The 24,547-nt window shown below is 45.4% G+C and overlaps 1 protein-coding gene across 2 annotated transcripts in view; it reads right to left on the bottom strand.

Annotated features, from left to right (window-relative positions):
• Positions 1 to 24,547, bottom strand: part of Hivep3 (HIVEP zinc finger 3) — a 148,662-nt gene that overhangs the window by 46,999 nt on the left and 77,116 nt on the right. For both annotated transcript variants that reach the window (XM_090335088.1, XM_090335089.1), the window contains exon 3: positions 23,500 to 23,696. The gene's annotated coding sequence lies outside the window, so the exon portion shown is untranslated. The remainder of the gene's footprint in view (positions 1 to 23,499; positions 23,697 to 24,547) is intronic.

Here is a 24,547-nt window from a genome sequence, read left to right as displayed (position 1 = left end):
ATACATAGAAAAAAAGCCAGAAATGGTGCTGTGGCTCCAGTGGTAGAGTTCTCGCCTTGAGAAAGCCCAAGGACAGTGCCCAGGCCCTAAGTTCAAGGCCCAGGACTGGCAAAAAAATCCAGTATATGTTTATACATACATATATATGTATGTGTGTATATATATATATATATTATTTAGCCTTAAAAAGGAAAGAATCTTGGATACATGCCACAATATGGATGAGAACTCTGTGCTAAATGAAATAAGTCAAGTCAGGAAAGGAATAATGCTGTCCTTATGAGAAGGGCCTAGATCAGTCAAATCCAGAGACTGGAAGGGGAATGGAGGTTGCCAGGGCCTATGGGGAGAGAGGACCAGGAATTGTTACTTAATGGGAACAAAATTTCAGTTTCGCAAAATGCAAAGAATTCTGATATTTTAACCTTAGTCCTTCCCAACTCTGAACACAGGATATCTTTTTCAATTGGTGCTCTCTTAATTTCTTTCCTCAGCATTTCATAGTTTTCCTATACCTCCTTACTCCTTAGTTTTCTTTTATCTCCTTACTTAAGTTTATATATATATATATATAAGCTTATATATATATGTATATAGTTCTTTTTTGTATAAGGCCTCACTTATTTGCATTTTGGATAGTTCATTGCTCTGTTTAGAGTAATGCAATTGTATATTGATTTGATTTTGCAACTTTATGAACTTTGTCTACCAGTTCTACTGTTTAACAGAGCCTTTAGGGTTTTCTCCATACAGCAGCATATTGTCTTCAAACAGGAACAATTTTGTGTCCTTATTTGCAATTTGGTTTTCAAGTATTTCTCCTTGTCTAATTGTTCTGGCTATGACTTTAAATAAGTTTAATCAAAGTACAGGAGTGGCGGGCAACCCTGCCTAGCTCCTAATCTCAGAAATTCTGTTTTCTATCATAGTATATGACATTCAGCCTTTACTTGGTTCAAGTACTTTTCTTCTAGTCCTGGGGGATTGAACCGAGGGTCTTGTTCATGCTAGGCAAGTGGTCTACCACTGTGCTACAGCCCTTGTTTTTTTGAGTAGGGTTATGTTACGTACTCTAAGTCAGGCTCAAATTTGTGATCTTCTCCGGTCCCTAACTCCTGAGTGCTAGGATTATAGGTGCATGCTACTAAAGCCAGCTAAGATATGTTTTCCTTTAAGTCATCAAAGGGTGTTGATGTTTGTCAAGTGTTTTTCTTGTATCGGTGGAAATGACTATGTGATGGTTAGTCTTTATTCTGTTAATGTAGTAGAACAATATTTATTGGTTTTAATATATTAAACTATCTTTCCATCCAGGGATAAAGATTATTTGATCATGATATGATTCTTTTAATATGTTGTTGGATTTGGTTTGTTATTGGTTCACTGAGAATTTTTGCATCTATATTCATGAGGATTATTGATATGTGTTTGTGTGGTGTGTGTGTGTGTGTGTATGTATGTGTAAAATAGAGAAGGAAATGAAGAGCGGGAGGTGGAGAAAGAGAAGAAGAAGGGGAAGGAGAGAGAAGGAGAGGGAAAGGAAGAGGAAGAGAATTTTGCTTGGTTTATGTATCAGATGGTCTCATAAAATGAGTTTGGACATTAAAAAAGGCAGAAAAAAAGGTTTAGAATGGATTTTATTTTTTTTTCTTTTTCTTTTTATTTTTTTATTGTAATTAGCAAAAGGGTTACATGATATTTGCCAGATAGAAGGTGCATTAATTCACATACATTGATACCCTTTCACATGTCTTGGTACCCATTTTCCTCCCCCCCCCAGAATGGATTTTAAAATAAGTTTGGAAATAGTCCCTCTTTTTCAAGTTTTTGGAAAAGATCCAGAAAAACTGATGTTAATTCTTCTAAAAATATTTAATGAAATTTACTTGGTCATGTACTCTTTACTGGCAAAGTTTTTGATTCCTGATTTTAGCTCTATGTTAGTGTCTTCAGACTTATTTCTGTGTGATTTAGTCAGGGAAGGTTGCTTTTTATTTTCCAGGAGTTTATCCATCTCTTTTCCTTTTTTTTCTTTTCTTTTTTGTGAGTCTTGGGGCTTGAATTCTGCACCTGAGCAGTCTTTGAGCTTTTGTGTCAAGGCTAGTACTCTACCACTGAAGACAAGATAAAAATATCACAGAATTTCCTGCCCAGGCAGCTTTGAACCATGATATCAGATCTCAGTCTCCTAAGTAGCTAGGATTATAGATGTGAGCCATTAGCTCCTGGATATCTGGTTTTTTTTTAAAGTTATCTATTTCATTATCATCTAATTGTTCATAGTGGAATCAGAATAAAAAAACAAAAAAGTAAGATTTTTCCTTCATAGTAGGACTATAACATATAATATTAATCTTCAAAAAATTATATCACCATTTGTAATGGCTCTTCTTTCATTTCCAATTTTAATTATTTGAATCTTATTCTTTTGTTGTTAGTTGATTTCTCTAAGGGTTTTGTTACTTCTATCTTAAAAAAATCAACTCAATTTTCTTTTTCCAACTATTTTTTCTATTCTATTTCTTTTTATAACAGTTGTTATTTTCTCCTTTCTGTTGGCATTTGGTTTAGTTTGTTCATTTTCTAGCTCCTTCAGGTATAGAGTTAGGTTATTTAAGATCTTTCTTCTTTTTAGTGCAGGAATTTGTTACTGAGTTTCCCTTTTGGCACGGCCCTTGTTGAATCCCCTAAGGTATGTTATGTTGTGTTTCACTGGTCTTGAGGTATTTTCTAGTTCCCTTTCTGACTTCTTTGAATTAGTACTGAATTTGTTTTCATTTTGTGAATTTTCCAGTTTTCCTGCTGGTATTGGTGTCTAGTTTCCTTCTGCTGTGGTCAAAAAGAAGTTTTGTATAATATGACTCTTCTTAAATTTGTTAAGCCTTATATTGTAATCTTACATGTGATCTGTCACAAAGAAGACAGAATGAATGGACTCTGGGTGGAGTGTTTTATAGTCAGGACTATTGGACTGACAGTGCCACTTAAATTATTTTCTACAGATCGCTTATCTGCTGATTCTATCCACTATTACATTATACACAAATATGTAAATGTCATGTTAAACCTATTATTTTGTACAATAAAAAGCAAAAATGTTTCCTAAAAATAAAGCAAAAATAAGTAAGTACAAGGAAGGGAGGGAAAGAGGGAAGGAGAGAGGGAGGTGGAGGAGGAGGAGAAAAGCACAGAAACACTGGGCAAAAGGGTAAACCAATGCAACAGTGATACTCACTAGATGCTGCTATGTTGGAAATGAACTTTACAATTTGGAGGGAAGAGAAGTCAGGGGTAAGGAGAAAATGAGGGAGGGAAGAACACTGTTCAAAAAGAAATGTACTCATTATCTTACTTATGTAAACGCAAACTCTCTACACATCACATTTCACATTTACAAGTGTGTGTGTGTGTGTGTGTGTGTGTGTGTGTGTGGTGTGTATATGTGTGGGGAGGGTGTGTGTGTGATGTGTATGTGTGGGGAGGGTGTGTGTGTATGTGGGGAGGGTGTGTGTGTGTGTGTGTGTGATATGTATGTGTGGGGAGGGTGTGTGTGTATGTGGGGAGGGTGTGTGTGTGTGTGTGTGATGTGTATGTGTGGGGAGGGTGTGTGTGTATGTGGGGAGGGTGTGTGTGTGTGTGTGTGTGTGTGTATTTGCTGGTCCTGGCTTGAACTCAGGGCCTGAGCACTTTCTCAAGGCTAGAGCTCCACTTGAGCCACGGCACCTCTTCTGCCTTTTTCTGTGTATATGGTACTGAGGAATTGAACCCAGGTCTTCATGCATGGTAGGCAAGCACGCTACCATTTGACGAAACTCCCGGCCCACAAAAATATTTTTCAAAAAGAAAACAAGTGAACATGGAGTACTAAAGTATATAAAGAGATGCTCAATCTGACTACTCACTAAGGAGCCATAAACAAAACCCAGAACACATTCACCAGAATAGCTAACACCAAGCAAACAAAATGTCACCAAAGATGGCAAGGCTGTAGAGCAACTGGAACTCTTTTTCTGCATTGTTAATTAGAAGATAAAAGGACATACTCATTTGGGGCCATTTCACTGACAAAATCTAATACCAAACATATATCTATTCCTGACCCAGAACATCTATCCTAAGAATATACACTACAGTAATGCATTTGTCTGCCAAATTATGCTAATGAGAGTGTATACAGTAGACTTCTTCACAATAACAAAAAAGCTAGAAACAAATGAGTGCCTACAACAAATAGAATGTGGTATGGTTCTATAAGAATCTTTTTTTTTTCTTTTTGGTGGGTCATGGGGCTTGAACTCTGGGCCTGGGTGCTCTCCCTGAGCTCTTTAGCTCAAGGCTACTGCCCTACCCCTGAGCCACAGCCCCATTTTCTAATGACTAATTGGAGATGAGAGTCTTACATTCTTCAGTGCCTAGGCTGGCTTTGAACAGAGATTCTCAGATCTCAGCCTCCTGAGTAGCTAGGATTACAGGGGAGAGCTACTGACACTCACCTGGCTTTCTATAATAATCTTTACATAGTAATAAAAATGGACAAAGGAGGAATGTTTCAGATTTAAAAAAAATAGGCCTTACAGATACAATAATATGCAAAGGAATTCAGATCCAATCGACCCTGTGCTAAGTTGAATCCATTTAATTGGTTAATGTATATGCAAATCCTATCTTACTACCTTAGAATCCAGAACAGTAGTTAGGTCCTGAGGGGCAAGTGGGAGTTTACTAAATGTTCACATACATACATGTATAAAAGTACCTAAGTGTAAGTCTGGTGTGTGCCAATTTTAAAGAAGATAGAGACTTTATACTGGAAAGATACAAGGCCTCTGAAGAGAGATACACAAACAAAAATGGGATAATAGCTGTAGAAGAGGCTACCCTGGACCTGGGTTCCAAATATAGGTGGGGAAACTGAATACTGGGATCAGGAGAGACTCATTAGGTAGCTTTAGAGACATGCACACTGGGATCTGAAGAACAAGTGGGGTTGCTCCAAGCAGAAAGGGGGATAATATGGACAAGATGGAGGATGTTGGAGGCCTCTGAGTGTGAGGAAGGCGGGTAGAGTCAGGTCTGTGGGGTTCAGGAGTGGGAAGTAACTCCTCACTCGCCCTGGCCCCCAAGGCAGCAGCAGTTGGCCCTGCTCTCCTGGGTATCCTAGTGGTCCACACAGAGCATCAGCAACCAGAATGCTCAAACTCTGCATGGGCAGCTGTGTCTCCCGCAGACCCCTGGGGAGGGTCTTTGGAAAGAGCCAATTAGCTAGCCCTCTGGCCCCTGCCAGTCACAGGAGCAGAGCATGCTGTCTGCACTGAGTGTGCCGGACAGATGGGATTCTGTAGAAGCTTTCCACGGATACCCTCAATCCATAGTGGCTGCCATGCTGAAGACTCTCCAGGTTCCCCGCTAGCACAAACCCCATGGCAAGGCTCCCCAGACCTCCTCCACAGCCTCCTGCCTGATTCTTTAGTCCGTGCTGGTCTATGGGAGCTGTAGAATTCTCTGAAGATAAGCCAGCCATTCTCCTTGCCCTACATGCCTATTGTCATCCACACATGTGGCAAACTCTTCAACACCCTTCAAACCCACCTGTGGTGGTTAATCTTTTCTTTCTTTTCTTTTCTTTTTTTTTTTTTTTTTTTTTTTTTGCCAGTCCTGGGCTTGAGCTCAGGGCCTGAGCACTGTCTTTGGGCTTTCTCAAGGCTATAGCTCTACCATTTGAGCCACAGAACCACTTCTGACTTTTTTCTATGTATGTGGTACCAAGGAATTGAACCCAGGTTTTCTTCGTGCATGCTAGGCAAACACTCTACCACTAGGCCAAACTCCCACCCCCAAAGAGATGCCTTTTTTTTTTTTTTTGTGGGTCACAGGGCTTGAACTCTGGGCCTGAGCGCTGTCCCTGAGCTCTTCAGTAAAATGTGTGGTGGTTAATCTTATGTGTTAACTTAACCCAGACATTTGGTCAAAAACTATTCTAGAAGGTTTGACGAAGACTTTTCTTTCCTTAAAGATGAACATAATCATTTAAATCCATAGACCTTGCATAGATTATAATTCCTTTCAACAGGGCATCAACGGCTCATGCCTGTAATTGTGGCTGCATAGGAGGTAGAGTTTGAAAAGACTGAGGTTCCAGGCCAGCCTATGGTGGGGGAAGGATCATAAGATTTCATCTCATTATAAAACGTCTGGATAAGAACGGAACACTGGTGGCTCCTGCCTGTAACCCTAGCTACTCAGGAGGCTGAGATCTGAGGATCCCAGTTCAAAGCCTGTCTGGGCATTAAAGTTCACGAGACTCTTATCTCCAATTAACCACCAGAAAACTGAACATGACACTGTGGCTCAAGTGGTAGTGTGTTACCCTTGAGCTGAAGAGCTTAGGGACAGCCCCCAGGCCCAGAAATTCAAGACCCATGACCAAAACAAAACAAAACAAAAAGGCTGGGGAGGTTTCTGGACACAGGTAGATCATGCATGTAATCCTAGCTAATCCTAGCTACTTAGGAGGCTGAGATCTGAGAATTGTGGTTCAAAGTCAGTCCAAGAAGAAGTTCATGTGACTCTTACCTCCAATTAACTACCAAAAAGCCTGAAAGTGGAGCTATGGCTCAAGTGGTAGAGCACTAGCTTTTATAAAAAAGAGGTTAGGAGTAGCACCAGCTCCTGAGTTCAAGTCCCAGGACTGGCATAAAAACAAACAAGAATTTGAGTATAATAGCATGTGATAGTTGTCAAGCTATGGTGGGAAGTGTAAGTAGGAGGATTCTTGTCTAGGCCAGGCATAGCTCAAAAATAACCAAAGCAAAAAGAGCTGGAGGCATGGCAGAAGCAAGAGTACCTGCATAGGAAATATAAACCTTTGAGTTCAAAATACAGTGCCGCCAAAACAAACAAATAACACCCTGTATAATGTAAGTAGCCTTCATCCAATCAGATGATAGCTTTAATAGAAAATGACTGGCTTCTTTAGAGAAGAAGGTAATTCTGCTAGCCAACTTGCTTTAGAGTCTTTAGACCCCAGAGGAGCTGGCCTATCTTGCAGAGTCTGGACTTGCCACACCTCTATAATTGCTAGTGCTTAGGCCAGTTCCTGAAAGTCAATCTTTCCCCCTCTTCCTCTCTCCTTTCTAGAACTGGTTTAAGAGCACAGTGCCCGCCTCAAAAATGTCAGGACCTTGGTCATTCTAGTTTCTCTTTGTCAGAGCTGCATTTTACTTTCCTTAAGCCTCCAGTTCCTTTGCCACTGTCTAACATGGTTTTACCTATCTGTGTGTACTTGTATCTGTATGCAGCTATCTCTTGTTAGTTCTGTCTCTCTGGAGAACTCTGGCTGCTATACCACTGTTTTCTCTGTTGAGTGAGTGTCCCCTGATCCCTCCAGATGCCTGCATCCTGGGCATGTTGCTCCACTAGCCTGCCTAAGGGATGAAGGTTCTCCAAGGCTAACAGGCCTCATTCACCATGATGTCTTTAGCACCAAGCAGTGGCAGGCAGGCATATAGAAAGTTAGTGTTTACCGAAGGGGGTAGGGGGAAAGTCTTTGAGAACATAGCTGATGGCATAAGGGAGTCTCCTTGGTTAGAGGATGAAAGGTATCCTACTGGGAGAGACCACAGAAGGTCAGGATGCTCAGCTCCTGAAAACCAGGCACATGGTACCCTCCTTGGATAAGGACACTGATGGGGCAGTCACCTCAGCTCTGCCAGTAGAGTATCCATACAGCAGAGGATCCTGCAGGCCAGGGCACAGCCAGGCCAAAGCACAGCCAGACCAGCCACGGAGGCCTGCTCATCACAGCAGGCCTCATTCTGGTCTGGACTGAACTGGTTAGATTTATGGGGATGTGGGAAACCCCTTTTTGACATGCCAGGCTCTATTTACACAATCTGACTGCATCTTATCTTCCTATCCGACTGCCTGATCCTCTCCCTTTTGCCCCTGTACCCTCCCCTTTCTGTCCAGCTGGCCAACCCAGTTTCAAGCTCCTCCCCTGGCACTGCCCACTCTCTTTCTTCCCTCCTTCCTTTGTCAGATAAATCCTACTTGGTTCTACTGCTGACGTCTCCTCTTGGTGTCCACTGCCCCAAATGGCCCTCCTTCACTGTATGTGGGCTTCCAGCTCCATTTCAGACAACACTGATAACAATGGGGATAATGCCACCTTGTGTGCATACTGTGGTTTTAGCTTCCAACACTATTTTAATTCCTTCTCGTTTATTTCCAAAGAAGTTCACCCCTGCAGACTGAATCTGGTTATTCTGACTCCCCCTGCACTTTGTCTGGCAATCCTTTTCACCAGTGAGGAGGGCCTCAGAACAGCCCTCTAGAAGAGTCTTGTCACCCTTTGTGCAATTGAGGGCACAGAGGTGTGGCAAGGCAGGACCAGCCAAGCTAGATCAACAGTTAGACCGCCTGTTGTTTTGGGTTCTCAATTCTGTACTTCCTAAGGACGTCCCATGCTGCCTGGGTTCTGCCCAGGGTCTCACTCATCTCTGCAGTCCTCACCCATCCCCAGCTTGGACAAATGCAGTGTGAAAAATGACCTATCGAGCCCTGCATCCTCATCCTCATCTGGGCCTTCCCGCAGAGTACCAGCCCCTTCCCTTTACCACCAGACGGCAGAGCTGGGCAGAGCTGGGCTCTGGGGTACCATGAAATCCCAGGGCCTTTTTCCTTCACTCAGAGCTACAAGAAAACCAGAAATCCTGTTTCACGTTTGCCACACTGGTTGCCATCCAAGCCAGGCTGGCAGGGTTAAAGCAGAAACTCTCCCAGGAAGTGGCCCAGGGAATCACTTGGACAGAAGAACACAGGGATGCCCTGGGGAGGGAGTGGTAAGGGTTAGGCACTGAGTCAGCGAATGTACACCAGCAAATGTACACCAATCCTTCTGAGCCATGAGGGGCCCAGCCCTGCTACTCACCTGCAGGGACTTGCCCCTTCCCTTCTCCAGCTCTTCAGACCTCCCCATCATGCCTCATTCCTCTGCATAGGTTTTCCTATAGGTTTGGGGCTTTCCCAAACAGGATTACACCTTCTTTCTTGCCTGTCAACAATTGATACCTTCTAATTCTTACCTGTTTTGTTTAATCTAAATTTTCTTTTATGTTTAGTTGGCATGTGTGTATACATACATACATACACACATACATACACAAGCACAGGTATTATTTCAAGCCACTTGAGATAGAGTCCAAGGTGTTAAAGATTAGCAGAGGAAAACACACTGATGAAAAGGATCCTAGAGCTATGTTTGCATTTAACGCATATATACAATTGTTTAAAGCATTTCAGCCCAACAACAAAAATAGATGATAATATAAAGAACACCAGAAGCCAGGTGCTGTTGGCTCAGGCCTATAATCCTAGTTACTCAGGAGCCTGAGATCTGATGATCACAGTTCAAAGCCAGCCTAGGCATGAAAGTCCATGACACTCTGATCTCTAGTTACCCACTAGAAAACAGGAAGTGGTGCTGTGGCTCAAAGTGGTAGAGCACTAGCCTTGAGCTGAGGAGTTCAAGGAGAGTGTCTAGGCCCAGAGTTCAAGCCCCATGATCAACAATGACAACAAAATAAAAATAAATAAAATGAACACTAGAGACCTCAACCCCGGCCCTGCTTTTAAAAAGACATATCAAGGATGTTGGAAGCCCCGGCTCAGTGCTCCATAATCATGGCTCCTCCTCCTTTCACAGAAGAAGCTGTGGTCCTGAACTTGGAGTTACCACTTCGTAGGTGTTTTTTGACACCTACTTCTACTTCACAGAACTTACTGGGTGTGTGTAGGGGGGTGGGAGAGGACCCAAACCTGCTGGACCAACAGCTCCTTCCTACTAAAATCCTTCAGCGAGTTCTATTTTGTGTCCCATCTAACTGTCCACCTGTTATAGATGAGGGCAACAATGTGGTGATCCCAGAACCTGCCCTGTCGCTAGCCTTGTTCTGAGCAAGGCCCTTTTCCTCTCTGCGTCATAGCATCATCTGGAAGATGTGGGCTTTAACCTGGACCATGCCAAGGGCCTTGTCTCAACCATTATGAGGGGTGAGTAGGACTGGCCAGGTGCCAGAGGTGGGGACCAGCCCTCCTCTCAGGGTCTTTGAGGGATGATTTCTCAAGCACAGGCTAAAAGCCATTAGGAAGACATAGCGTGATTTTAGGGAAAGGTGTGTGTGTGTGTGTGTGTGTGTGTGTGTGTGTGTGTGTGTGTGTGTGCCAGTTCTGGGGCTTAAACTCAGGGCCTGGGCACTGTCCTTGAAGTTTCTCAGCGACTTGAGCCACAGCACCACTTCTGGCTTTTTTTGTGTATGTGATACCCAGGAATTGAAACCAGGTTTTGCGTATGCTAAGCAATCACTCTACCACTAGGCCAAACTCCTGGTCTCAAGAATCTTTTTTTTTTGGGGGGGGGAGGGTCATGGGGCTTGAACTTGGCCTGGGTTCTGTCCCTGAGCTCTTCAGCTCAAGGCTACCACCCTACCCTGGAGCGAAGTCCCACTCCCATTTTCTAGAGGTTAATTGGAGATAAGAGTCTCAGGTCCTTTTGTGCCAGGGCTGGCTTTGAACCTTGATCCTCAGTTCTCAGCCTCTGGAGTAGCTAGGATTACAGGCATGAGCCACCACACCCGGCCCAAGAGTCTTTTTTAAATAGTACTTTACTTCATACAATGAAAATACAGAATTGGCAGAGAGACCTTGAGATCCTCACTGCTTAGTATAAGGCTATATTTAAGCCAACGCAATTGAAATCAGTATGAATTAAAGTATTCAATACACAATCATGTGGTAGGAGGGTATACATTTCTGAAAAAGCACAATGTTGATAGTGACCTAAGAGCAGGCCTATAGGGCTTGCCTTATCCCTGAGAGAGCTGAATGTCAATCCCACAACTGCCATACCAAAGCCCAGAAGTTATTGAGGGATGCGGAGGATGATGGATGAACACTTTGCTGCTTAACACGGCAAGAGAGAATTTTACTTCAGAAGGAAAGCTTTGTTGCCAGGCACCACTGGCTCACACTTAACAATCCCAGCTACTCAGAAGATTGAGATCGGAGGACAGAGGTTTGAAGCCAGCCTAGACAGAAAAGTCTGCAAAACTCCATCTCCAATTAACCAGGAAAAAGTCAAGCTAGAGGCATGCCTTAAGTGTTAGAGTGCCAGCCGTGAGCAAACAGAGTGAGTTCAGTGAAAGAAGAGCTTTGATGGTTTTTAGAAGCTGGTCTCTCTGGTAGGGACACTGAGAGTGTGCAGCAAGTGGGGTGCCTTCCTTTCTGTTAGGGGCTGCTCACTAAACCCTAGGCCTCATGAAAACCACCGTGTGGGACTCACTTGTCCACTTATCTACCTTCTTCTCTCCCTCTAGTCTGGATCTTAGGTCTTATGCTTCCCCTGGGTTGAAGGCTCTTCTCTGGAATAAAACTAGTTAAAGCTTAAAAAAAAAACAAAAAACCAAGAGAATTCACTAATTAATTAATTAATCAGTGCTTGCACAATATCACATGACCAAGGCAGTCTTGGCTTTTTAGTCTGTTCCTGTTAAGAGTTTTCCCTGTTGGAGGGATTCCTGGGTTAGAAAGCTCAGAATGATGCCAGACATGGTGGCTCATACCTGTCATCTTAGCTACTTAGGAGGCTCAGACCTGAGGATCAAGGTTCAAAGCCAGCCCAGGCACAAAAAGATCTTAGATGCTTACCTTCAATTAACCTCTAGAAAATGGGAAGTAGGACTTGGCTCAAGGGTAGGGTGGTAGCCTACCCTTCAGCCTTGAGCTGAAGAGCTCAAGGACAAAGTCCAGGCTGAATTCAAGCCCTATGACCCACAAAAGAGGAAGGAGGAGGAGGAGGAGGAGGAGGAGGAGGAGGAGGAGGAGGAGGAGGAGGAGGTGGAAAGTTCAGAATGCTGAGTTGTTTGGGTGGTCTACACTCCTAAATCTGAACCAACCAAGTCCTGGGGCCCTGCTATTGAGAGTATTGGAGAACCAGGATTCTCCCTTCAAGCCTAATAGGACAGGACTCAGAGCTGGTAACCTTTGACTTCCTCTTTTCCTCACCTGAAAGTTGGGTTTGCAGTCAATTCCTTAGGGTCTCAGCCCCCAGTGAACACTCTTAATGCAGTTCCATGAATCTTTGCTTCCTGGCCACAGTCATCACGCTGCCGGCCCCAGATTGCCCATGCTATAACCACACTCTGCCATCTGACCAGTACCTACCTGCTGCCAGACCCCATGCTGTCCCCAAGGCCTGCAGTGGCTGCTCCATCCCTCATGAGCTCACAGCCTATGACCTCAGAACCACAGGGGTCAAGACACTGTAAGACATACCACAAAACATTCGTGTTCTTAAAGCAAATGACTAATGCCATTATGCCCGAGTGAAAGAAGCCAGACACAAAGGCTGAATAATTCCATTTATGTGAAATGTCCAGAGACGGCAAATTCAGAGACAGAAAATAGATAAATCAGTGAGTGCCAGAGGTTGCGGGAAAGGGAATGCAGAGGGAGGCAGATGGAGCAGAGTTTCTTTGGAAAGTGAATAAGAATGTTCTGGAATTAGACAATAAGCGATGAGTGTACAACCTTGTGAATATACTAGAAATCACTAAAGTGTACATATTTTCAAGGTATATACTTGTAAGGAGTGAATTATATCTTGATCTTTAAAAAAAAAAAAGGAAGTGGAAAAGTAGTTTTGATTTCCATGACCGTTAGTCTCTAGCTGGAGGCATTACCAGCCGTCTTTTCTATGCCCAGAGCTTAGGCTATACAAGGGTGGATCTGTGCCACCACAGTGAAGTTCCTATCAGACAGGGCTTGGGGATGTGGCTGCACGGATGAAGTGAGGCCTGGGGGACTCTTGGAAAACCCTGACTGGAATCCTGTGGTCTTGCTGATAAATCCCATTCCAGTGTAAGGAGCATTTTTGTAAAGGTGGCCAGCAACCAATGCCTTTGCTCTCCAAGGATAAACCTTGGCATATAAGTCTTATAAACCACAGACTATTCTATAAGACATTGAGATTACCGTGATGGGCCCACAAAGTCACACAGCCTCAAGGTCCAAAGGGAACAAGGGCCCAGACCCAAGCTCCTTACAAGAATTACAAAAAGATGTAGGTGCATTATTTCTGACACATTGATACCCTTCTAATGTTTTTGTGACTGTTGTAAGGAGCTTGGGTCTGGGCCCTTGATCCCTTTGGACCTTGAGGCTGTGTGACTTTGTGGGCCCATCGCGGCAATCTTAATGTCTTATAGTATAGTCTGTGGTTTACAAGACTTATATGCCAAATGAGAGTGTGAGGTGATAAGTTTGAGTTCAAGCACACACACAGAGGTATTTCCTTATTTTATAATATATTTATCTGTATATTCTATAATACATTTCTCTGCTCCTGGGTTTTCTCATAGATAATCTTTCTAGGTCAAAGGATCACATCTTTTTTTTTTTTTTTTAGCATGTACCAAGCCCAGCTATAAGGATATAACAGCAATTCAATTATTTCCTTTAACTAATCTATAGGAAAAACATAATCTCTATTTCTTTGAAGAGGAAACTGATGCTCCGAGAAGCTGTGCAAGTGGTGGGCTCTAGAACAGTGGCAGTCAGATTTCAGACCCTGGATTCCCAGCCAGCATACCGCATGGCCTTTCTAAACAGACACAGAGTCTGTGTGATCTTTGCTGATCATCAAATGAAGCACCACAATTTGGACACAGCACTTTTGAACTTGTCCTACTGTTGAGATTTTCAAAAACATTTTTTTTTGTGACTAGAATTTTGCAACAACATCCTTTGTACACATATCTTTACAGACTGGCATTATTGTCCCATAAGCCAGACTCCCAGGAGTCCCAAGGGTCAAAGATTGTGCTGAGCTAGAATAGCTACGGAGCCCATTGCCGTTTTTTGCTCTCTGCTTTTCAGTCTGTCTCAAGGAACACAGAGCACGCACTTGTGCACCTTTTTCTCTAGGGCAGTGGAGGGCAGATGGTCACTTCTCCATTTTCCTCAATATTGCTCTGAACATGTGCTGTGGCTTTCCTAGGACTGGTCCAGAGATCTCTCAGAGTATGACATCCTGAGTGGGAGTTGCTTTGTGGGTTTCTTCCTCTCATAGCAGAGACACTAGAGGGCTGGGATGTTTCCTGACACCAACTGAGCAGAGAGAGGTTCAGGGAAGGCATGATTCAGCTTCCCCAAATCTCACACATATGTTTGCTCAAGGAAGAGACCCATGTGGGAGATAATACCTTGCAGCCCCATTCTACCTCCACCACACCCTAGGTACAAGGGCTCATTCAGGAACCCCTAATGAGTTTAGAGCTGGTGGGCCTTGTAGCACCTTCTATCCCTACACCCTCCTTGACAATAGTGCCCTGGTGAGCAATGATGGAGCCAGGTCCACACCCAGGGTATATGGCACATGACTTTCAGCTGGGAGCCCATGAGCAAGGCTGTCATGGCAGGCCTTCTCCAGCTCTCTGCCTACTGGCTCCTAGGAACCATCTTACTAGAAAGGCACAGTGTAAATATTTTGCTAAGCTGCCAAGAGAGGAAACTTACCCAGGCTGAGCTGCCCGGTGCTGGGCGCTGGCCATGGATACAATGCTCAATGAGGGCCATTATCTGGGACGGGAGGGCTGTTTGTTCCACTGCAGGATGGTGCCAGAGCCCACAGCCACCAGGCTTGCTACTCTGGATGCCACACAGAAGAGTCTCCTTGCACTCAGCAGACTCTGCGGTTACGCAAGGCCAGGCCAGGAGGTGGACTCTCCCCGGCTGGGAGCCAGGCCTTGTTCCTTCCTGCCTGAGCATGTCCGTCTGAAAATGTTCAAAATTGAGGGCCTCAGTGTTCACAAAATATGCTTGGGCCTTGAACCTGCTGGTCTATTCCGAAGGGTGGAGTGTTAAAGAGCAAGGGTGCCCAATCCCTGCAACTCCTGGCCCCCACCTGCCTGCCTACTGCTCCCAAGCCTCACCACCCGCTGCCAAGCCACTTCTTCCTCTCCTTCTTCTCCTTCTCCTCCTCCTCCTCCTCCTCTTCCTCCTCCTCTTCCTCTTCTTGTTCCCCCCCATCTCTCTGTCTCTCCCTTTCTGAGCTATACCTGGTCTAAGTCCTTTCTAAGCATACGATCTACTCTATTTTCTCAAAGCTTTCCTTATGTGACTATCCAGGCCTCTGGTGACCCAAACCAAAAGAATGCATTTCCAAGCCAAAAGCAATCTTGCAAGTATCTATTCAATGCCCATTTTCCAGATGAGCAAACAGCAGCTTGGAGTTGGGTAGTCTGAGAAGAGTGAGTCTGTGTGAGCGCCAGTGTGATCTCCTGGTGAAATCTTTCTTTTTAAAAATTGTAATTAATAGAGGGGTTACAGTTACATTCCTCAGATAGAAGGAGCATTACTTCATACACATTGAAACCCCTTCTCATGTTTTTGTCCTCATTTCCCCCCTCCCCTCCTCCCCCCACTTGTTTCCCCCTTTCCTTTTCCTATTTCAAATAAACAAATAAATGTATATACAATATACCAGATTACAAGGTAAGATACTGTAACAATATGAAAATAACCAAGGGACGATGAAAGAGATGAGAAATAACATAGTACATTAAGAATAACATTCACTCATTATATCCAGAATAGCTAGACCTCAGAATACAGCAGACTGTAGTCACTTCCTTGACCCTTGGAGCTGCTGCTCTGCTCTGGGGCTCTGTCACCCCCTGTTGGGCTCCTGTTGCTGCAGGAGGTAGGTGGTTTCCACATAGCAGCCAGGGAGGCTCTCCTCCTCTCAGATTTCCTAGGCCTCTCAACAGTCCACCCCCCTCCCCAATTCCAGTCCTCTTTCCCTCCTCCCCTATTCCCTCCCACCCTCCAGATACACTGGCCTCCTAGCCATTCCCACCAGACAGGATCCAGCATCTCCCAAGTGCCTTTTCCAGATTGCCACAGGGCCCTCCCCAACCCTCTCCTCCCCTCCCCTCCCCTCTCCTCCCCTCCTCTCTCCTCCCCTTCCCTCTCCTCTCCTCTCCTTTTCCTCCCTGTCTCTCCTCTCCCTTTCCCTCCCATTCCCTCCTCTCTCCCCTCCCCTCTTCTCTCCCCCCCCACGCCTCTCTCCCCTCACATCCCCTCCTCTCTCTCCTCCCATGCTCTCCTTTCTCTCCTCCCCTCCCCTCCCCTCCCCTCCCCTCCCAACACTTAGACCCATCCTCCCAGCTGACTTCAACCTTACCATCTTTGGATGCCACTTTTCACTATATTTTACTAAGAAGGTATCTTTAAAAAATAACAAACTATTGTGATTGTGTATCCCTGTATATAGACACAGATGGAGTAATTTGTCTATTTTCCTAGGTTCCCAAGAGGCAGGTATTATGTTTTGTCACCTGGTATGCTGCTTGGCACCTTTTATCTAAACATGGCTGATTTCTTTTTTCAATGCTGGGAATTAAATGCAGGGCCTAATACTTGCTAGGCAGGAGCTCATATACTTGAGCCACACCTCAAATCCTTTCAACTTGTTTTTCAGATAGGGTTTTGCACGTTTGCTCTGGGCTGGCCTCAGACCACACCCACAATCACACCTGGCTAGAAGGGCCAGCTTAAGGGTGGTCCATTTCCCTGAGGCTGGCATCGCTACTGTCTCCTCCACCCCAACACAGGCTGAGCCCCTCCAAAAGAGGACCGTCACTCCACCGTGAGCACCCAGGTCTGGCCAGCTGCTCTCTCATGGGCATCTTGAGTTTGAAAGTGTAGAAAGCTACTCCTGCACATTTACAACTCTCCATGGGACGATTCTAGGCCCCTCTGGGATTAGAACAAATGTCTATGGAATGAATAAGGAGAGGGATAGTAAGGACAGAGGAAGGTGAAGCTAACCCAGGAGAGGATGGAGGCATGGAAGCCACAGATGATCCCAAGGGTGCCAGCCAACAGCCCCGAACAGAGGTAACATGGCAGAGAACATGGTTCGCATTCTCTGCCTCCGCTGGCTCAAGGATTGCCTTACAGATCAACCACTATTCACCAGGCTGGCTGGGACCAGGGGCCTATCCCTTCTCCAGGACTGTCCATATCCTCAGACTGAGAGGGAGAGTCTTCCATATTGGCTCCATATTTGCAGGAATCCCAATGTAAGCCCAACTTACCTGCCCCAAGTCTGAGCCTGAGGATCTTCTCCTGCTCCCTAGCATGATACTTCATTTCTGCCTCAGTTGCCCTGCCCCTGCATCTGGCAGAAAAACTCAGCAAGCAACCTGCTTCCTACAGGTGGCGCTGGTCTATACAGGAGGACTGGTGGTGATCAAGCATATCTACACCCATGCCTGCTCCAGTCTCCTGGCTTCCAGTCTGCCAAAGGGCCCCTGAACATGTATGTGAAAAGAACACCTCATATAATTTTGTTTTGGGAAGATTCTGGTTCCTCATTCACTGATGCGCCTTTTCCCTGTTGGGGAGACATGAGCCTCTCTCTGTCTCGAGAAGCTCACAGCTATAGCAACCTGTAGCCCACAACAAGATCTGCTCTTCTCTAGCCATTTCCCTAACACAGAGAGCCCACATGAGGACTTTCTCTCTAAAAGTCTTTCTCCTATCCTGCAGTGGCTGGCTCATATACCTCCAAAAGGCTCTGGAACAATCCCATGTCATATCTGCCCTGACAAACGCATGCCATCACTCCCTGTTTGGGTTGTTGGCTGGCTTACACCCAAGCTTTCCTGACAGCAGGCCCCCTGAGGCATGCCCTATCTTCAGATCTTCACATTTTTGTTAACTGGTCAATCATATTTGCTCACTGAGCACCCTCAGAATTCCATCCAGTGCCTGTCATGGGGGTATAGAGAAGGAAGGAGAGTCCTGGCCTGGAGGGTAAGTGCCCAAGGACGGAGACATTGCCACACATTTAATGGGAGTAGAACTAGACAAATGTTCCTCAGAACCCCAGAGAACGGGGGTCTTAATGCCTTGGAGAGAGCCACAAAAGGACTAGGATGAGAAATCCATAAAGAAAATCCAGCAAGTATAGAGGATCAAAGGGTAAGATGTCACACGAGGGTGGAGAAGCAGGGAGAAGGGGCTAGGCTAGACGGGAATGCTGATTCTGAATTCTGGATTCTTCCTGTAGGTCTGGGCTGGGCATGTCCAGCTACTGCCCAGCTTTGCACATAATGTTTTCCTGGAATACAGCCTGTTTGTTTTTATATACTGCCTATGACTCTTTTCACCCAGCTCTAAGTGGGAATTAGAAGCAATGCATGGATGTAAGCAGGGGAGGGCATTGTCTGATTTGTGTTTTACCTTGTCATTCAAAAAGGATTCAGGGAGGGGCTGGGGCAGACAGCTGGTAGAAGGACGGTGATAGGAAGGCTGGCACAATTGGACCAGGTGCCAGTGGCTCATGCCTATAATCCTAGTTACTTGAAGTCAGACCAGGCAGGAAAGTCCATGAGACTCTTATCTCCAACAAACCACCAAAAAGCTGGAAGTGGAGATGTGGCTCAAGTAGAGTAAGGGACTGTCCTCAGACCCTGAGTTCAAGCCCCAGTACTGGCACATATACATAAACACAAAGTATATTAAAAATTGCTATGTACCCAGACTGAGCTAAGCATTACATGAGCTAAGCATTTAATCTGCCCAGGAAATGCTCAATGTATCTAGAGCTGTTATGCCTGATTTCCAGAAGCAGCTCAGAGAAGTTAGGCAGCTAGCCCAATGGCACACAGCTAGCATGTAGTTGTGCCAGAATGCAAACCCAATGGCCCATACCCAAGCTGAGGCTATCCACACCAAGCTAAAGGTCTTTGGGGTCAAGTGTGTTGGTTACTAGAACTCAAGTCCTCAGAAGGAGAAAATCTAGCCTGTGTCGAGCCAGGCAGGAAGTGGGAGGCAGAAGTGTGGCTATTTTAGAAAAGCGACATAAAAAAACCACGAAACTTCCTACCTGTCCTGTTTTGCTCCCATCTGTCCTGGGGAACAAGGCTGCCCCACTGATAAAAAGGCGTTTCTCCCCACATAGCGGCTCTCCCACTGCTGCTGGGGAGTGAGCACTAAGCTTAGCGCATGTTACCTATTTTTAAGGAACTATATAAACAAACAGGGCTATGTAAATAAGAAAAAAATGAGGTCATCCCTTCAAAATCTAAAAATGTCCCTTTTCTATGGAGTGAGTAGCAAACCTAAGAAATGATTGGGGCTTTTTATTCCCCTGAATCCCTCCCTCTCTAACCCACAGCCTCTCAGGCCACCAGGCCTGGACAGAGGAACAGGTAGCCTTGGAGCTGGGATACCTGGTTTTACTACTGGCTCGTGGGCTTTGCCTAGAATGCCTAACACCACCACTTGAGTTCAGAACCACCCCTTTAGGCCCAGACACCTGTCTGGATTCAGGTCACTCACAGCTGTCCATACTCACTGCTCTCCAGTGTGAGCCATGGCCTGACATGCCAAACCAGCCTGTCTCCTAGGATGTCCTGCTCCTTCTGCCTGCCCCATACCTTCTATGCCTCCCGTTCCCTTTTATGTGTATATGAGGATGATCACACAAGGCTTGACATCCTGTTTGGCTTGTGTTTGTACTGAGAAGAATTTTGTGCCTTTGTTGGATACTGTTAGAGATACAAACCAGAACTCCCTTCTATTCTTTCCTCAGTGCTCAGGTCATATAGAGCTGAAGACCACCTTGAGGCTAACAGATACACCTTGGACAATCTGTAATCATCACATCACTATACTGTTGTGATTCTGAATCCTTTAATACTGAGAAGGCAGACCAACAAAAGACAAACAAGAGAAAGGACCATTAGATGCTTCAGCCCATACAGCAACAAAAGGATCATCTAGGACACAGGGCAGTTAAAGGCCAAATACAGTGAATAATTCTGACTTTGAGGGAAGATGGTCTCAAGCAGCCAGAGATAATGTATAAACTGGCACTGCTGTGTTTCAATAAAACTTTATGTATAAAAACGGAGTGGCTGGGCCAGAAGTTTGGCCTAGAGATAGAATACTTGCCTAGCATGCATGAAGCCCTGGGTTCCAATCCTTGGTACCACATATGCAGAAAAGCCAGAATTGGTTCTATGGCTTAAGAAGTAGAACCCTAACCTTGAGCTGAAGAACTCAGGGACAGCGCCCAGGCCCAGAGTTCAAGCCCCACTACCACCACCACCAACAACAAAACATTGAGTGGCAGTCTGGATTATGCCTACAAGCTATAGTTTCCAGATTCTTGATCTAGAATTTCAGGTGTTGATTTTTTTCTGCAGCAAAACAGAGTTATTGCTCTATAGATGAACTTTCATAATAAACCAATGTTTGAACTTAAAAAATCAATGAGTATTAATGAGCTACCACTTCACACTATTTATTGGCATTACACTCAAGCTCTGATATTTAAAAATGGCTTCCAAGATAATAAATGTTCACTGCTGAGAAAATGCTTCCTCCTCCGTTTTCAAATGAGTTTTGTGGTAACCATTCATTCAGTAATCATGTAATTCTGGAGAAAGATCCAGTCCAAGCCCCTCCTGAAGCAGGGCTGTGACTTCCTGGTCCCTTGCCCTCAAATGACTCAAGATGGAAAGAGAGGTTTCCAGAAATCTCAGCTGTGCTAATGGGCTCCACTATCTCTGGCATGGGGGGAGAGAGGAAATCTACCAGGTCACACGTGTGCTGTCTTAACCCCATACCCTGCACCTCCTCCATGCCATATTCTTCAGCCCCCACCTGATTGGCCCAAACATACCCAGGATCACCTGAACCACTCAAGAGCTCTGAGTCAGCACCCCATTAATCACACTGCTCTCTTCCCCAGGGAAAACAAGAAAGGGCCAGGGCCAGAGTTCTGGTTGGAACTGACAACTCATTTCCTGCAGGGCAAGTCCCTTCTTCTTATCCTTGCAGCTGGCAGCACCCACGTGGTTTGAGTATGAAGTATGGGAGGGAAAATGCCAGCCAGGCCCATGGGAGGGAATCCCTGAGGCAGTTCTCTTCCCTTTGCAGCTCTGCCTGTGTCCCTTAGAGGATTGTGTTCCTATTAGTTCAATAACTTATTGTAGACCTTGTAGAATAAGACCAGCTCCTGTCTGTGACTATTAGTAGAGAAGAACCATACACAGTTAAGTGTAGTATTCACAGAAGGGAACGCATGTTAAGTCAAAGTACCTTGGGGGTGGGGGTGGGGAGGGTATACTCCAGGATGACAAGAAGTGACTCCATTCTTTAGAGAACCATTGACTCCTATTAAAGTGCAGCTCTTCCTAAGGAAGGGTCATCCTGGAAGTTATAGCTGCCTTTCTTCAGGAAGCATCTTGGTAAAAAGAAAAAAGAAAAGAAAAGAAAGTACTAGATCTGTTGTAGCCAGAGGTCCTGCCCCTTACCAGCCGTGACTGTCTTTACATGACCAAACGTCTCTGTGTTCAGTTTCCTATATGGGTCAATAGGATCAGCCTTACTGGAGTTTTTGCTGGGCTTAGGTGTGCCAGACCCTGTGTGTTGCCAGGGCCGATCCCTTGACCCTAAAATCCTGCACTGGGACCAGGTAGTTGAGTCTAGCAGCTGGTGTGGCCAAGCTACCTGCTTGGTGGCAGAGACTGGGGGCAAAGCTACTCACAGGTGGAGAGTCCTTGCTATGGGTTGCCAAGTTAACAAGGACTCTTTCAATTCTAGCCTCATTTTGCAGGTAAACGATATAAGACTTGTTGCCTGTGAAACCAGTAAATGCTGTATAAAACCATGCTTCTCAGGGCCACTGCAAGCATCCCTCAGAATGGGACTTAGTGCCTATACTTTCTTAGCTACTTGGAATGTTTTTTTTTTCCGTCTTGCATAAGAGCTCTGGAGAGGCCAGGTCTGTGGGCCCAGGTGTGCTATCAGCTATGGGCATATGGTGACACTGCCTCTGTGAGGTGGACTGCAGCCCTGGGCCTCTCTGCACAATGCAAAAATATCTTCTGCTCATGCAAGGCCCCTTGAACATTACAGCTGAGCCCACTAATCCAAACACAGGATATTGGGCTCTAGAAGAGGCCCTGAGGTCCTGAACCTTCATTGTGTCAGAATGTCTGTAATCCTAGTGCTTGGGCAAGAAGATTGTGAGTTCTCAGCCAGCCTGGGCTACTAGTGAGCTCATGGTCAGCCTAACTATAAAGTCCTATTTCAAAAGAGAAGAAAAAGAATACAGATACAGATTCCTGTCCTCACAGAAGGAAAACAGGATCAGTCCCTTGCATTAGTCACAGAGTGTCTGATCCTGAGGGTCTGAGTGTGCTCAAGAATGTAGTCTCTTCCTCCTCCTCCTCCTCCTCCTCCTCCTCCTCCTCCTCCTCCTCCTCCTCCTCCTCCTCCTCCTCCTTCTCCTCTTCCTCCTCTTCCTGCTCCTCTTCTTCTTCCTCCTCCTCCTCCTGCTCCTCCTTCTCCACCTCCTCCTCCTCCACCTCGTCCTCCTCTGTCTCTTCCTCCACACCTATCACCCCTTCTATTCTTCCTCCTTCTTTTCAGCCTGGCACACCCTCTCTCCACCCTGCCAGCTGCCCAGGTGATTCCAGCACATTCTGTACCAGACAAAACACCAGGCACTTGATCTTGATTTCAATCCAAATTTCTGCCAATACCATGCACCTAACCTTAACTGCACCTAGCCTGAACTCCTAGGATGTATCCAAGGAGTATCTACAAACATGTATACACACACACACACACACACACACACACACACACACACACACACACACACACACTGGGTTGGGCCTCTCTCAGGCCAATCCAATCTGCATCACTGGAGATGGGCTCCAATTCAAGTCTCCAATTCTAATGTTGAGAACTCCTTCCCCAAACCTGTCATCTTTCCAATTCTCCCCACAAGGGTCCTGAAGCCCACTGCTGTCCCTCAAAGCCATCATAAGGCCTAACTTCACAGTAGGTGGGCAGGCAAGCATGTGAGGAGGGGTCCCTGGAAAGCGGGGATGCATTGGACAGGCACATGAGGATGCCATGTTCAGGTCCCTTGAGAGCTACCACTACGTTCTTTTTTTTTTTTTTTTTTTGGCCAGTCATGGGCTTGAGCTCAGGGCCTGAGCACTGTCCTTGGACTTTCTCAAGGTTAGAGTTCTACCACTTGAGCCTCAGCACCATTTCTGGCTTTTTTCTATGTATGTGGTACCAAGGAATCGAACCCGGGTCTTCGTGCATGCTAGGCAAGCACTCTACCACTAGGCCACTACGTTCTTTGCCAAGGAGAGGTTGGAAACTGAGAAACTGAGGGAACAGTAATGCAATTTGGGGAACTAGTGTGGGGAGCAGTGGCAGATCACTGACACCCCAAAATCACTCCTGACCAAGGCATGGCAAGGACTTCCAGGACCAGTTTCACAGAGGCTAAAGAAGGCCAAAACCATCTTAATAGCAATGGCACATTGCTCATGAAATGGTAAGCTCATGCCTGGTCAAAATAGTACCCAGAAAGCCTGCCCAGCCACAGCTCTGTCCTACCTGTGCTGAAGGCACCACTTCCGATGACCAAAACTGAAGCGCAGATCTTTCTGGAAGCCAGAGGTCATGTCCACGCCTGCCTCCACTACCTCCTCTATGCACTGCTCTTCCCTCTGGAGGGCAGAGCTGGCCCAGCCTGAGGCTCTGGCAGCTTCTCCATGAGCTACTGTGAGGTGGCTGAATTTGTGTCTCCAGTCCTGCAAGGGGAAGGCCATGGTTAGAGTTAGAGTCTTCTTGTCAGTTTTGGGCATAGAGCCATTTCTGTCTGATCTCAGGAGATCAAGTCCTCCCAGCATGCTTTTCTTTCTGGGGGCCCAGATCCTGTGGGAGACAGTGGGGTGTGCTGGTCATAGAACTCATCATACACTCCCTTGCTCCCAACGCTGAGCTTGAGCTTGAGCTTGAGTTCAAGACAGCCTGGAAGTTACCCTGCTCAGATTAATAGTCTTACAGTCTCAGGACAGTCAACTGGGTGGCTGATTAGGTTTTGCTATATGACATAACTAACCTTCAAACAGAGAGAGTATTCAGGCTCGAGCAAATCAGGGAAGTCATTCATTCATTCATTCATTCATTCATTGTGTCAGTCCTGGACCTTGAACTCAAGGCCTAAGTACTGTCTCTGAGCTTTTACGCTCAAGGCTAGCATTCTATCCCTTGAACCACACAGCTCCACTTCCAGCTTTTTGGTGGTTAATTGAAAATAAGAGTCTCATGGACTTTTCTGCTTCCAATTAAAATCCTCAAATCCCAGCCTCCTGAATAGTTAGGATTATGTATGAATATGTGCCACCAGTTCCCCACTTCGATTTTTGTATTTATGTTTTTATATATAAAATACACATACATAATGTTTTATATTTTAATTGTTGGCGCCCAATTATTTTCATAGATATATTTCTTAATTATAATTAATAGAAGGCTTACATTATATTTGCCAGATAGAAGGTACATTTTTTAACAATCATTGCTACCCCTTCTCATGTTTTTGTCCCCATTTCCCTCCCCCAACCCCTCATATCTATATTTTTACCTTTGGTACTGGGAT

Source organism: Megascapheus bottae, chromosome 6 (assembly GCF_031878675.1).
Source record: "Megascapheus bottae isolate mThoBot1 chromosome 6, mThoBot2.hap1, whole genome shotgun sequence".
NCBI classification, from domain to species: Eukaryota; Metazoa; Chordata; class Mammalia; order Rodentia; family Geomyidae; genus Megascapheus; species Megascapheus bottae.
This window is presented reverse-complemented; position numbering and strand designations above follow the sequence as displayed.